Raw genomic sequence first — 12,119 nt, forward strand, 5'->3', positions numbered from 1 at the left:
TCTGTCTATTTACTATCACTCAATCTTTCTGCTGTCTGGCAAACTACAATGAGCTGTTTTTGTCTGTAGTTTAACACATAGCTGTGCGACACTTTGTTTCAGGTTCACCCTCATTACACCCACAAGCTGACAATGGGGCTGGTCTGAGGACAGTTTGACTATTGTTACTTCTAATCTAGGAAATATTTGTACGCTTATTTCTTCGCTATGATGGTTAGATATTACACTTACGTATACAAACGTTTACTGTTTTATAACCTGCTTCTCCTGTTTGGAGTAGCTACTCAGATTAGATTTACACAAGACTGAAGTAACTAGCACAAGTTGGCGTTTGTGATCAGCATTGGATTTATCTGTTTTTATCTCTTTTTTCAGTGATAAGACTGCGTAACACCTAGCGACTAGCGTTGACGTAACTGTTTTCTAGTTTCAGTAAAAACATCAATTCTGTCTTATGCTTTAAAGGCAATAAGTTTAACAATTCTCACAGTCGTCTGTTATATATTTATCACATTTACAATAGCATTACATCGCCTAACCTCTATACTGGTTGCAAAATTTTGGTGACAATCACAATTGTACAAAGCACAAAATATTAAATTAAAAAATGTGGCCCTGCATGTGAAAACCCAGCTAAAGTAATTTTTTGTGGATTAGGGGGCATGTGCACCAAGGCGTTTATGCTGGCAGCCGGCGAATGTTTTAAATTGTTTCCAATGGATGCGTTTTGTCCACGCTGACCACCGGCACTCAGTGTTTTTTCCGCGCTAAACGCTAAGAGTTGAAAAATGTTTAACTTTGGGTGACATGCTCAGCCTGTCAATGTCACTTCTTTCTCACCGTCCAATCACAGTGGAGGAGGGGCGGGATAAATATCACAACAACCAACTGGTGCATCGTTCAATGACTGATAAACAAACACTTGAAAAAATCTGGCAAGTGCCTACAGTCGGCAACCACCTGGTGTTTTTACCTGCGTTTAAACACTTTAGTGTACACACTGCAAAAATGATTTTCAAGAAAAAAATTCTTAGTATTTTTGTCTTGTTTTCAGTAAAAATATCTAAAAATTCTAACATTAAAATGCTTTTTCTTGATGAGCAAAATAACCCAAGAAAATAGGTCTAGTTTTAAAATAAAAAATATCAAATTTAAGTGAATTTGTGGATTAAACAAGCAAAAAAAATTGCCAATGGGGTAAGCAAAAAAATCTTGAAATTTTTTATTAAACACTACATTCAAGAAAAATGTAAGAAAAATTTGCTTATCCCATTGGCATATATATATATATATATATATATATATATATATATATATATATATATATATATATATATATATATATATTGCTTGTTTTATGCACAAAATCACTTTTTGATATTTTTTTGAAATTTGATATTTTTGGTCTACTAATTTTCTTGGGCCGTTTTGCTGATAAAGAAAAAGCATCTTAATTTACGAATTTTTATATATTTTCACTGAAAACAAGACAGAAATACTAAGATTTTTTTCTGGAAAATAATTTTTTGCATTGCACTCCCCTCACTTCAAAAAGTGACTTTCTTACTTAGTATTTTTGTCTTATTTTCAGTAAAAATATAAAAAAAGTCTTAAATTAAGATGCATTTTCTTGATGAGCAAAATAAAATTAAGTCTAGTTTTTAGACAAAAAATCAACTTTAGGTGAATTAGTGCTTAAAACAAGCAAAAAATCTGCCATTTGGGTGAGAAAAAAATCTCAAAACAAGTTTACTTTTCTCATAAACACTTGATTCAAGAAAATTTTTCTTACTAGCAGATTTTTGGCTTATTTTAAACACATAGGGCCCTATTTTAACGATCTAAGCGCATTGTCTAAAGCGCACAGCGCAACATCTAAATGGGCGTGTCCGAATCCACTTTTGCTAATTTAACGACGGGAAAAATGGATTTTGCGCCGAGCGCATGGTCGAAAAGGGTAGGTCCTATTGTAATGGGAGTATTTTGGGCGTAACGTGCAATAAACCAATGAGAGTCTCTGCTCTCATCCCCTTTAAAAGCTAGTTGCGCTGGCGTTATGTCTAATCCCTATTTAGATGACGGACTTTGTAAACTGAAAAAATAAGCGGAGGAAGAAGATCCCCAGTTTAAGATTAATGTTAAATAATTGTGTTGTTTTTCACTTGTATTGAAATTGTTATTTTTTTATCAAAACCTTTAAAACCCGTTTTCTTTTAGTCATGGAAGTAAAAAGCAGGCTTGTAATTGCTTTTAATGTATGGCTATCCAATATCATCAAAAAATTATTTACAAGCATGTAAGATAAGGTTTGTACTCTAAAAATACTTTATTTGTAATAAACAGGAGATAAAGAATTTACAAACGGCTCTCCTCACGTTTCAGCACTTTGGACAGCGTTTTTTTTTAGCAAAGAGTTTTTTTAAGCATTACTTAAAAATGTTTCTCATCTCACCATATCCACAGGTACAGAGTCATCATAGACAATAAATCCGTGAGGTAGCATTAAAAAAAAACATTTAAAAACAGACGCATTTGTTTAAAGCAAAGCATTTATTTACTTAGCAGGCTGCAGGTGAAGCAGCTCTTTGCGCCTTCTAACGTCTCATAATTAGTCCTCATTTATGTCCAAGAGACTCAATAATAATCTTTTACATTCAATCCTTTAATCTTTCATATTTAAAAGCATTTTTGTGCTGCTGCGCATTATGTACCTTGTGATAAGCAAACCCGCGTTGTCCTCCCGTGTTTAGGCGCATTTTACTAATGCGCTCTTTAAATAACATAAAACACATTGCGCCATTGACTTTAGACTTTAGAGCAGGTTTTTGTTGGTCAATGGCGTAGTCTATTTTAGTTGCCTCAAAATAGCAACGCGCCAACAATGCGCCTGAACACACCTCGTTTTCAGACCAGAACGCCCATGGGCGCAAAAGGGGGCGCAAATGCAATTGCTATTTAAACAACGCGGCGCTAAACGTGAAAATTAGGGTGGAAACTAGCGAAAGACACTTGCGTCGCGCATTGCGCTGCATTGCGCCGGGTGTAAGATAGAGCCCAAAATCGCTTATATTTTACTTATTTAATTTTTTTTGTCTAAAAAACTAGACTTATTTTCTTAGGTCATTTTGCTCATCAAGAAATTGCATCTTAATTTAAGAAATTTTTATATTTTCATAAGAAAATAATTTTTTGCAGTGCTTTACTGTTTTCTATAGTGTAAAAAGTTGGATCAGCTTAAAAAATTAATTTAATACATTTTTTTAGTAACACTTAAAAAATTTACGTTTTTTTAGCAACATTTTTACGCTTTTTTCAAGTTGAATAAACTTATCTTTTTGGGGTGTTGCCGATTGAAGCAACTTTTGACTTTTTACAGTGTACATAAAATAAGAACATTTGGTGAAAATATAACTTTGATATCTTTAATATGGACTGAGTAAGATCATGTCAAAGATTAAAATGAAACTTTAATGCTCGAAATCTCACACTTACAAGACTTTAACCTGCATTCCCATACAAAGTCACACATATTAAACAAAATTCAAGCTTTAAAAGAAAAGTAAAGTCAAAATAATCTCAGGATAGTCTTAACACAGCTGTTGTTGGCTTACAGTACAATACTGTACATATACAACTGTAGTGAAAGCAGGACAATTGAGGTTTGTTTACATGGCAAGAACATACTGAAATATTCAGAGGACTACTGTGTTGTTGTTAGCTCAGGTGAAAGGACGAGGACAATGGGCCAAAATAAAGAAAAGCCTAAAGTCGGTCTTTCTGACATGTTTTGAGTGATTAAATGAGCGATAAAAGATAAAAACAGATGGAGCCGTGTGCGGTTTAATGCCATGTGATGATCATGTGATGAGACATATGAGCTTTACAATAACCGCAGAGTACAAACTTATTGCATGAATGTATACAGACACTACAGCTGTTTTCTACATCCTATATATATATATATATATATATATATATATATGAATATGAAAATATAACGCATATTGACTGTTTAAACTCCCAAAGCACACAGAGCAAAAATTTACATTTATGAAAATCACCCAAGCGAAATGATTTTGTTTGTGGCCGGACGTGGCTTTCCTCAACAGATCTCCGGTCACACGTGTTTAACAGTCACACGTGTCACTCGCTGGGAAACACTACGGATCACAGATCTCGTGTTTGGCCCGTCCGTCCCGTCACCAGTAACCCAATACAGCCGCTGCATGTGGAAAACACAGATGCCAGTCTTAATGTTTGCCTTTCATCTTTTGTGCGTGCGTTTGTTTGTCAGGGGGCCGTTCGATTGGTGCACAAATGTTTTCGTTTCAGCTTTGGCATATGAAATGGCTTTCGATTTTGCACAATTGGAAACATCGTGGTTAAGCACAACAACTGAGATTTAGTAAACAAGGGTGCGTGCATTCATGCAGTTACGTTCAAAGCCCGATTCTCAGGTCAACAGCAGTACCGATTAATGAACTACATGTGAATCATTCGTGAAACGGAGCATTACAGCCAAGCTGAAGTAAAAGTTTTTAAATATCATACCCACTGTGGTCACACATACAGAGAGAGAGAGAGAGAGAGAGAGAGAGAGAGAGAGAGAGAGAGAGAGAGAGAGAGAGAGTCATACTCATAAGAGGTGATGTCATTCATGTGTGGTGTGTGTTTACTCCAACAAAGCCTCTTTTGTGCTTCTGCAAACACACGCTCTCATTTAAAGCTCACATGATGAATGACATGAATACAGAAGTTTTTTTTACTACTCATGAGGAACTTTTGTGTGCTTAACGCCTTCATTATGGTGCGATTTTCAGCACTGAGTTTTACTTCCTGCGTTTTATGATCGCTATTCATATGCATTACATTTATGCATTCGGTAGACGATTTAATTCAAAGCAAATTACAATGAATTACAATGCATACGTGTTTTATCAGTGTGTGCGTTTCCTCAGTTCGAGCCCGTGACCTTTTGCACTGCAAATCCAATGAGCTATACAGGAGCACTATTCATTGGTCAACTTAAAGGCGGTCGTTGTAAATGGATCCCTGAAACATTTTATATTTATGCATTTGGCAGACACTTTCAGTGTTGCGGAAAGTTACTTTTAAAAGTAATGCATAAGTTACTCCCAAAAAAGTAACTAATTGCGTTACTTAGTTACTTTTCATGGAAAGTAATGCTTACGTTACTTTTTAGTTACTTTTGTGTTACTTTTTCTTGGCTGAGGCTTGATCTTTTTCAATGCTTGCAGGTGTTTTTTATGACTGAAAAGTTCATTCAGAAATTGCATATTTTGTCACAAAAATGTCGAGCTCACCGTTTCTGACTCAAAACTGTTCCCATACATGCGTGTACACATAGATTGCATAATGTGGCTACGTTCAGTTTAATTCAGTACTTTTTTTATCAAATTAATTAAACTATAAAAGTAACTCAAATATTAATGTGTAGATTAAAAAGTAAAGCATTACTTTACTCGTTACTTCATAAAAGTAATATTATTACATAAAGGTGCAGTGTGTAAATTTTTGTGGCATCTAGTGGTGAGGTTGCGCATTGCAACCAACGGCTCAGTCCACTGCTCACCCCTCGTTTTTGAAACGCATAGAGAACCTACGTTCACCGCCAAACATGTCATCGTCGGAGACAACTTAGTAAAAAAAGTTTGTCCGTTAAGGGTTTCTGTAGAAACATGGCGGCACAAAATGGCATCTCATTCTAAGGTAATAAAAACATAACGGTTCATTATGAAAGGTCTTTATACACACCTGATCATATAGTTTTGTATATTATTTTGCATTTATGTCAAGAGATCCTTCTAAAAATTACACACTGCACCTTTAATGCACATTACTTGTAATGCGTAATCCCCAACACTGGACACTTTATCCAAAGTGACTAAGAGTGCATTTAAAAGTTTTCTGGTTACTAAGGGAGTAAAATCTGGTCAAGCATCAAACTGACCGAACATAAAAGAATAAATAACTCATCGGAGCCATTGGTCTATTGGGCGGTGCTATGACATTTGGTGCCATAAAACTTTCGGCGACCCGAGTTGGAATCACAGCTCGAGATCCTTTGCCAATCCCATACCCCTATCCCCACCCTATACATTCATGTCCTCTCCCATCATACTATCTAATAAAGGCCCAAAAACATGAAACCTGAAGACATTTACTCCTCTACTTGCTTGTTGTGGAAATCACTGTTGTTTCATTTGTTACACATTATAAAAGGAAACGTCCTAAAACTGCCTAAACATAATTTCAGATCAAGATTTTTATTTAAATGTGCATTTGGCCTTTAAAGAACAAAGAAAGACCATGTGGGTTTAAACGACATGAGGGTGAGTAAATAATGACAACATTTTTATTTTTGGATGAACTACACCTTAAAAGCAATGTGCAAAACAGGAACAGGAATTTCAAGTAGTGGCCTTTTGGAGCCCATTGTATACAAACACACACACACACCTGTCTTTATACTCTTGTCCAACCTCTGACCTACTTCGCAGCACTCGGCTCTTGTGTAAATCTGTGATCCGGTTTGTTGTTATCGCCACAACGCAGAATGATATCTTGATGATGGCGTACTCTGCTTGACGTGTCCTCGAGCACACAGAAACTGGATGTATCCGGGCGTTTGTTATAACACAATGATTCATCAGTGTTCTGCTGGTTCTGAAAGTCACTTCAGATAACAGACAAGAACATAAACGGACAAAGCTCCTGTATGTTCTGTTAACACCATTCATAGACCAATCTAAAGCATCATGCCCATTCAGGCACGTGCATCCTCGAGTGGATTTTAAATGCAATATCTAAGAGATTGCTTTGTATCTAAGATATAAAAATGGTCTGATGCATTAGTATCAATGAGTGTCAAGCTTTACATTTTAAAGACACATTCCTGTAGACGCAATACATTTTGTTTATTTTATTATTTTGACATAAAGTTTTACTATTTAAAATGCTTTTATTTACAACTTCAAATATCAAAATTATTATATAAGTAAAACTCTTTTGTAGTATGTGACTTTTGCACTTCTACACATACCCTTATTTAGTGCATTATTTAGCTATATTAAGTGAAAATACTAGTTAAATAAATATTATTCAATATTAGTCGATTAATCAGAGAAATAATCGACCGATTAATCGATTATGAAAATAATTGTTAGTTGCAGTTTTGTTTCTGAGGAGAGATAAGATTGTGGATGTAGTGCATGCAAGGATGTGTAATGTTTGTGTGTAGATGTTTTTAGCATTACCCTCATGAGGTCTCTATATTTATTCGATTAGTCGATTAATTGGGTAAAATAATTGACAGATTAATCGATTATGAAAATAACCTTTAGTTGCGGTTTTGTTTCCGAGAAGAGATGAGATTTTGGATGTAGTGCATGCAAGGATGTGTAATGTTTGTGTGCAGATGTTTTTAGCATTACCCTCATTAAGTCTCTATATTTATCCGATTAGTTGATTAATCGGGTAAAATAATCGACCGATTAGTCGATTATGAAAATAATCGTTAGTTGCAGTTTTGTTTCTGAGATGAGATTTTGGATGTAGTGCATGCAAGGATGTGTAATGTTTGTGTGCAGATGTTTTTAGCATTACCCTCATGAGGTCTCTATATTTATCCGATCAGTCAATTAATCGGGTAAAATAATCGAATCGATTATGAAAATAATCGTTAGATGCGGTTTTGTTTCCAAGAAGAGATGCGATTCTGGATGTAGTGCATGCAAGGATGTGTAATGTTTGTGTGAAGATGTTTTTGGCATTACCCTCATGAGGTCTCTATATTTATCCGATTAGTCAATTAATCAGGTAAAATAATCAAATCGATTATGAAAGTAATCGTTAGATGCGGCTTTGTTTCCGAGAAGAGATGAGTTTCTGGATGTAGTGCATGCAAGGATGTGTAATATCTGTGTGCAGATGTTTCTAGCATTACCCTTATGAGGTCTCAATAAAGAGCTGTTCTGACTTCAGGAGATAAAGGCAAAGGTGGCGTTGCTGCATGAGAACGGGTGAATGTACTGTACAGTATGCGTGTCAAAGTGTGTAAATCAAGAAGATATTATTGCATGCTCATTTAACTCAACCTGCAGCTCAGGGCTAAAGGAAGTTAACTAGGAGAAGTAAACTAAGACTTTGGTATTGTGCACCTATTTAAAATAGGCCAAGGTGAAATTAACACCATTTTACAGTAAATCAGCATTCAAAGCTTAACACTTGTTGAACCTGCAAAACCTGACCCTAAAATTAGGCTGCTTTCAAAATCCCATTGTTTCCCAAAATGAAAGCCAAAATGTTGTATTTGAATGACACAGCTTTTCAGTAAAAGCTGCGTGCACATTGTATACATGTCCATGTGCATGTTTGCAAACAATGCATTCAGTCGAACACTATTGTATGCATACTCCAAACACTACAGAAGTACACTTCTTCCTACAGCACCATACGGTGCACTGTCACTTTAAGAGAAAGATTACATCACCGATCATGTGTTTACAAGCTGACTGTTTATTAACTCGACACATTTACACCTGAATCCCACGCTAGCCATGACCCTCCTTCTGCTGATCCTTAGTCAAACAGAACAAACACATTTAAAACCAAACGACATACCGACAAGGATACTGTGATTACTTATAAGTCAATTATACAATTACAGTATTTGCGTATAACAGATTTGTCTTTATACCACAGAGCGTCCTCACATTGCGCATGCACCTGCGTCATATATAGCAAAGATGAATCGCCCTGTTTCACTTGACGCAAGTGTAACTTCATTATGCATGCAACAAAACATTGATAACTATCAACTATTTATTATTTATAGCTAGCAAATAACTTGCACTAAATAAGCCACAAACACATGGGTGCTTGCATGCAAAGCTAAATGAGAAATAACATTTATAGTAATTTAAGTTTAGTTTAAGCTCTATGTGAATATCATGTGAATGAGACAGTGAGATATATTTTACCCAAGACATCAATAGCACTGTGCATGCGGTGGTCGAATGGCCTCTTAGGTTATTCGTGGACAAGTCCTGGTTTGGAGGTGAGACTACATCATCACTTAATACCACACTAATCTAAAACAGCAGTCCGTCTTCACCCCAAAACAGGCCGATAAATAACCAACATGTGACATTTGAACTATGAATTATGGGAAACGCAGGGCTAAATACATACCCTGACAGTGCTTTGTGGGAACCGTGTGTGTGCTTACTTGGGTGTGATATCGGGTTGCTGTCGCTTACCCTTTATAGGGTTCCCCCGGTGCTCTTCGTAAGCCTTCTTGTAGTCGTGTCCGGTCGCGCCGACCAAAACTGAACCCCCTCAAGGGTCTAAACGGGGATGATATAGGTGGAAAGGAGATTGTTCATGTTAAATTTTTGAAACACAAGCCTTAAATCCTATGAGACACAAGGCCAGATGTGATTTAAACAGAAGCACCCATAAAGTAATGTTTATTTTTGTGTTGCTCTCAAACATGGATGGTTTAAATGGTTTGTGCGAAACAGGCCAGACACCGCCACAAAAAGTTTTTCGGTTTTATATCAAAAGAACCAGGCCGCTGACCACAGTGCATGAAAATTTTTAATTTTATGTTACAATGGTGCACAATATTATACAAAATGTCATATTGGATTGCCGTTACAATCCGTGAATTCTAACCGCAAAATTATTTAATTTAAATGGAGTCATAAGGTACCGCAGCGACTGTGAAATCCCTTCGGTCCAAAACACAAAAAAATTTGCTTGATTCTTAAGGTCTTTTCTTACTTATCTTTACTGATTTGATTCATAAGAGAAACTTAAAAAGTTAAATCATTTCCTTTGCCAGACCAGAATATAAACTCGCTGAACCCAAATTATAGGAAAACTCTGCTTCAGCAATCCTTATACCTCCCATTATCTCGCACACGTCCTTTCTCAGAAAACTCACAGGTTTGTAAAAACTGTAACCTGTGTTCATCACAGCTACAAGCTTCATTTGGTTGAAAATCTTTGATGGGCGTTCATGAGGAAACGCTGGTCCCTCTGCAACCCATCTGTCATGGCCACTTTTAACACTTCATCTCTGTCCTCTGCCCTCGCTCTTTCATTCCCTCGTTCTCGCTTTTCCTTTCACCGAGCCGTTTCCTCAGGAAAGGAGGGGTGAGGGAGGTTTTTCCCCTAGTTTCTTTCCTGGCACATTTTAATGAGGCCCGAGTACTCTTCTTAGATTTCGATGTTTCAGACAGACCCAATATTGGCCAGACCAACTCGTTCAAATCCAAGATGAACTTAGAAAGAAGTCTAGGGAAAGTCTATATTTCATTGTCGTTGTCTCATTCTTAATATCATGTTTTATTTTTACTATTTGACAGACTGTAGTTAAGGATGGTAGAGGAAAGTAGACTACAGGTTAGAAAGAGGGGTACAGGACCGTCAAGGACCTCAATCGGGAATCGTACTCGGGTTGCCGAAAGCGCATTTGGCACCACATGTCAGAGCACTGCCCACTAAACTATTGTCTCAGACGTGTGTTTTATTCTTATAAAAGATTTTTAACCAATTCTTTAACACAATCTCACAGCAATTTTTAACTATTTTGTATGAATTTGTACAATGTCATTTACAAGTTCTTGTGCGATTTGCCTCCGCTCAAATGATGGTGGGGGTTTATTATTGCTTTTTTATTTTGAACGATTCACTTTGTACAAATACGCAATTGTGCAGAATGTTCACTGAACGGATTTCAGAAAAAATTGTATTTAAACCGGTTTCCTGGTCTGATCCATTTTTCGTCGGCTGTATAGACACGCCTGTCCTTAAATTCACACCATTGGATGAGTCAACGTTGGGCTGCTCAGACCAGACAATGTTTGGAAAGACGCACCGAGTCAGTGTTTATACATTTGGAGGAGTCAACCTACAAATGGCTTACTTGGCTGTCTCCATACAAAAAGTACTTTGGCATCAATAAAATTGCAAACTTCAGCTTAAAATTGTTTCTCAAAACATGGCAAACCTTTCTGCACGTTTCTGACTATTCTCAACCATGACGTACCTCATGGAAACTGTGTTTAGCACTTCATGCTTTTGCATTTCAGATTATTAAGAGACAGAAACAAAAAGTACAAGCTTGATTAAAGTTATGACCTCATGCTCGAAACTTCATTTCTGGATTGGAAGGTTGTGACCTTTTATGTACTTTAATGATGCCTGGATTATCTCTAATGCCATCTTAAGTAATATGAACACTAAAGATTAGTCTGCAAACTCTTTCAGACCTGTAGGACAGGAATGAGGTCGGATCATAACGTCATTCTCCGCTTCACTGGACTGAAGTGTAATTACCTGTCATCAAATGCTAAGCTCAGTATCACTTAATCTAACACACATGCATGCTGCTCCGGGTTATGATGGGAATGCTGAAATGCATTATAAGTCTGGGGCCTGATTATGTGTGTGCGCTTGATTTGAATATTAAGCAACAACGTATGAAATTAACAGCAGTCCATATCAGTGCAGTTTTCTTATCAGTTAAACGTGAGGTACATCACACCACGGTTGTTGCGTCAAAACTAGCAGCTTATCTCTTGCTTTAATATCAGTTTATCTCACTTAGTGGTTTGCCGTCTTTCAAAAACTTGGCAGCGTTTCATCTGTCAAACCAACTAAAGACAAAGACATCAAACTTTTGCACCTACTGGCAAAACATACCATTGCACAAAGCTTTGGCTTTTATCGTAAAAGACTTATAGTGCATTTGAGGTGCATTTGACAAGTGTTCCCAGGTAATTGATCCAATGACGTTAGCTCCACCAGTTGAGATGCACTTAAAAGTTAAAGACCTAAACGATGCTAAAGTAGTAGCAATTTTTGCTATATGGTTCCGCCTTTAATATTCCCAAAAGCATTGTGGTGTTGGTTCTTTGGAATAGGTTGTGTGGATTAAGAAATGGTTCTTTTAAAAACCTTCCCAGCAAGCAATTTTGCATTTAAAAGATGTTTAATAGCCATGTTTAGCCTGGACGTCTAGGGTAAAACAAGGCAAAATTTGGGCTGTCAATGAAAATTTAACTGACGTCTAACCACAGCCCAAAAAT

Source organism: Paramisgurnus dabryanus, chromosome 1 (assembly GCF_030506205.2).
Source record: "Paramisgurnus dabryanus chromosome 1, PD_genome_1.1, whole genome shotgun sequence".
In the NCBI taxonomy this organism is placed as follows: domain Eukaryota; kingdom Metazoa; phylum Chordata; class Actinopteri; order Cypriniformes; family Cobitidae; genus Paramisgurnus; species Paramisgurnus dabryanus.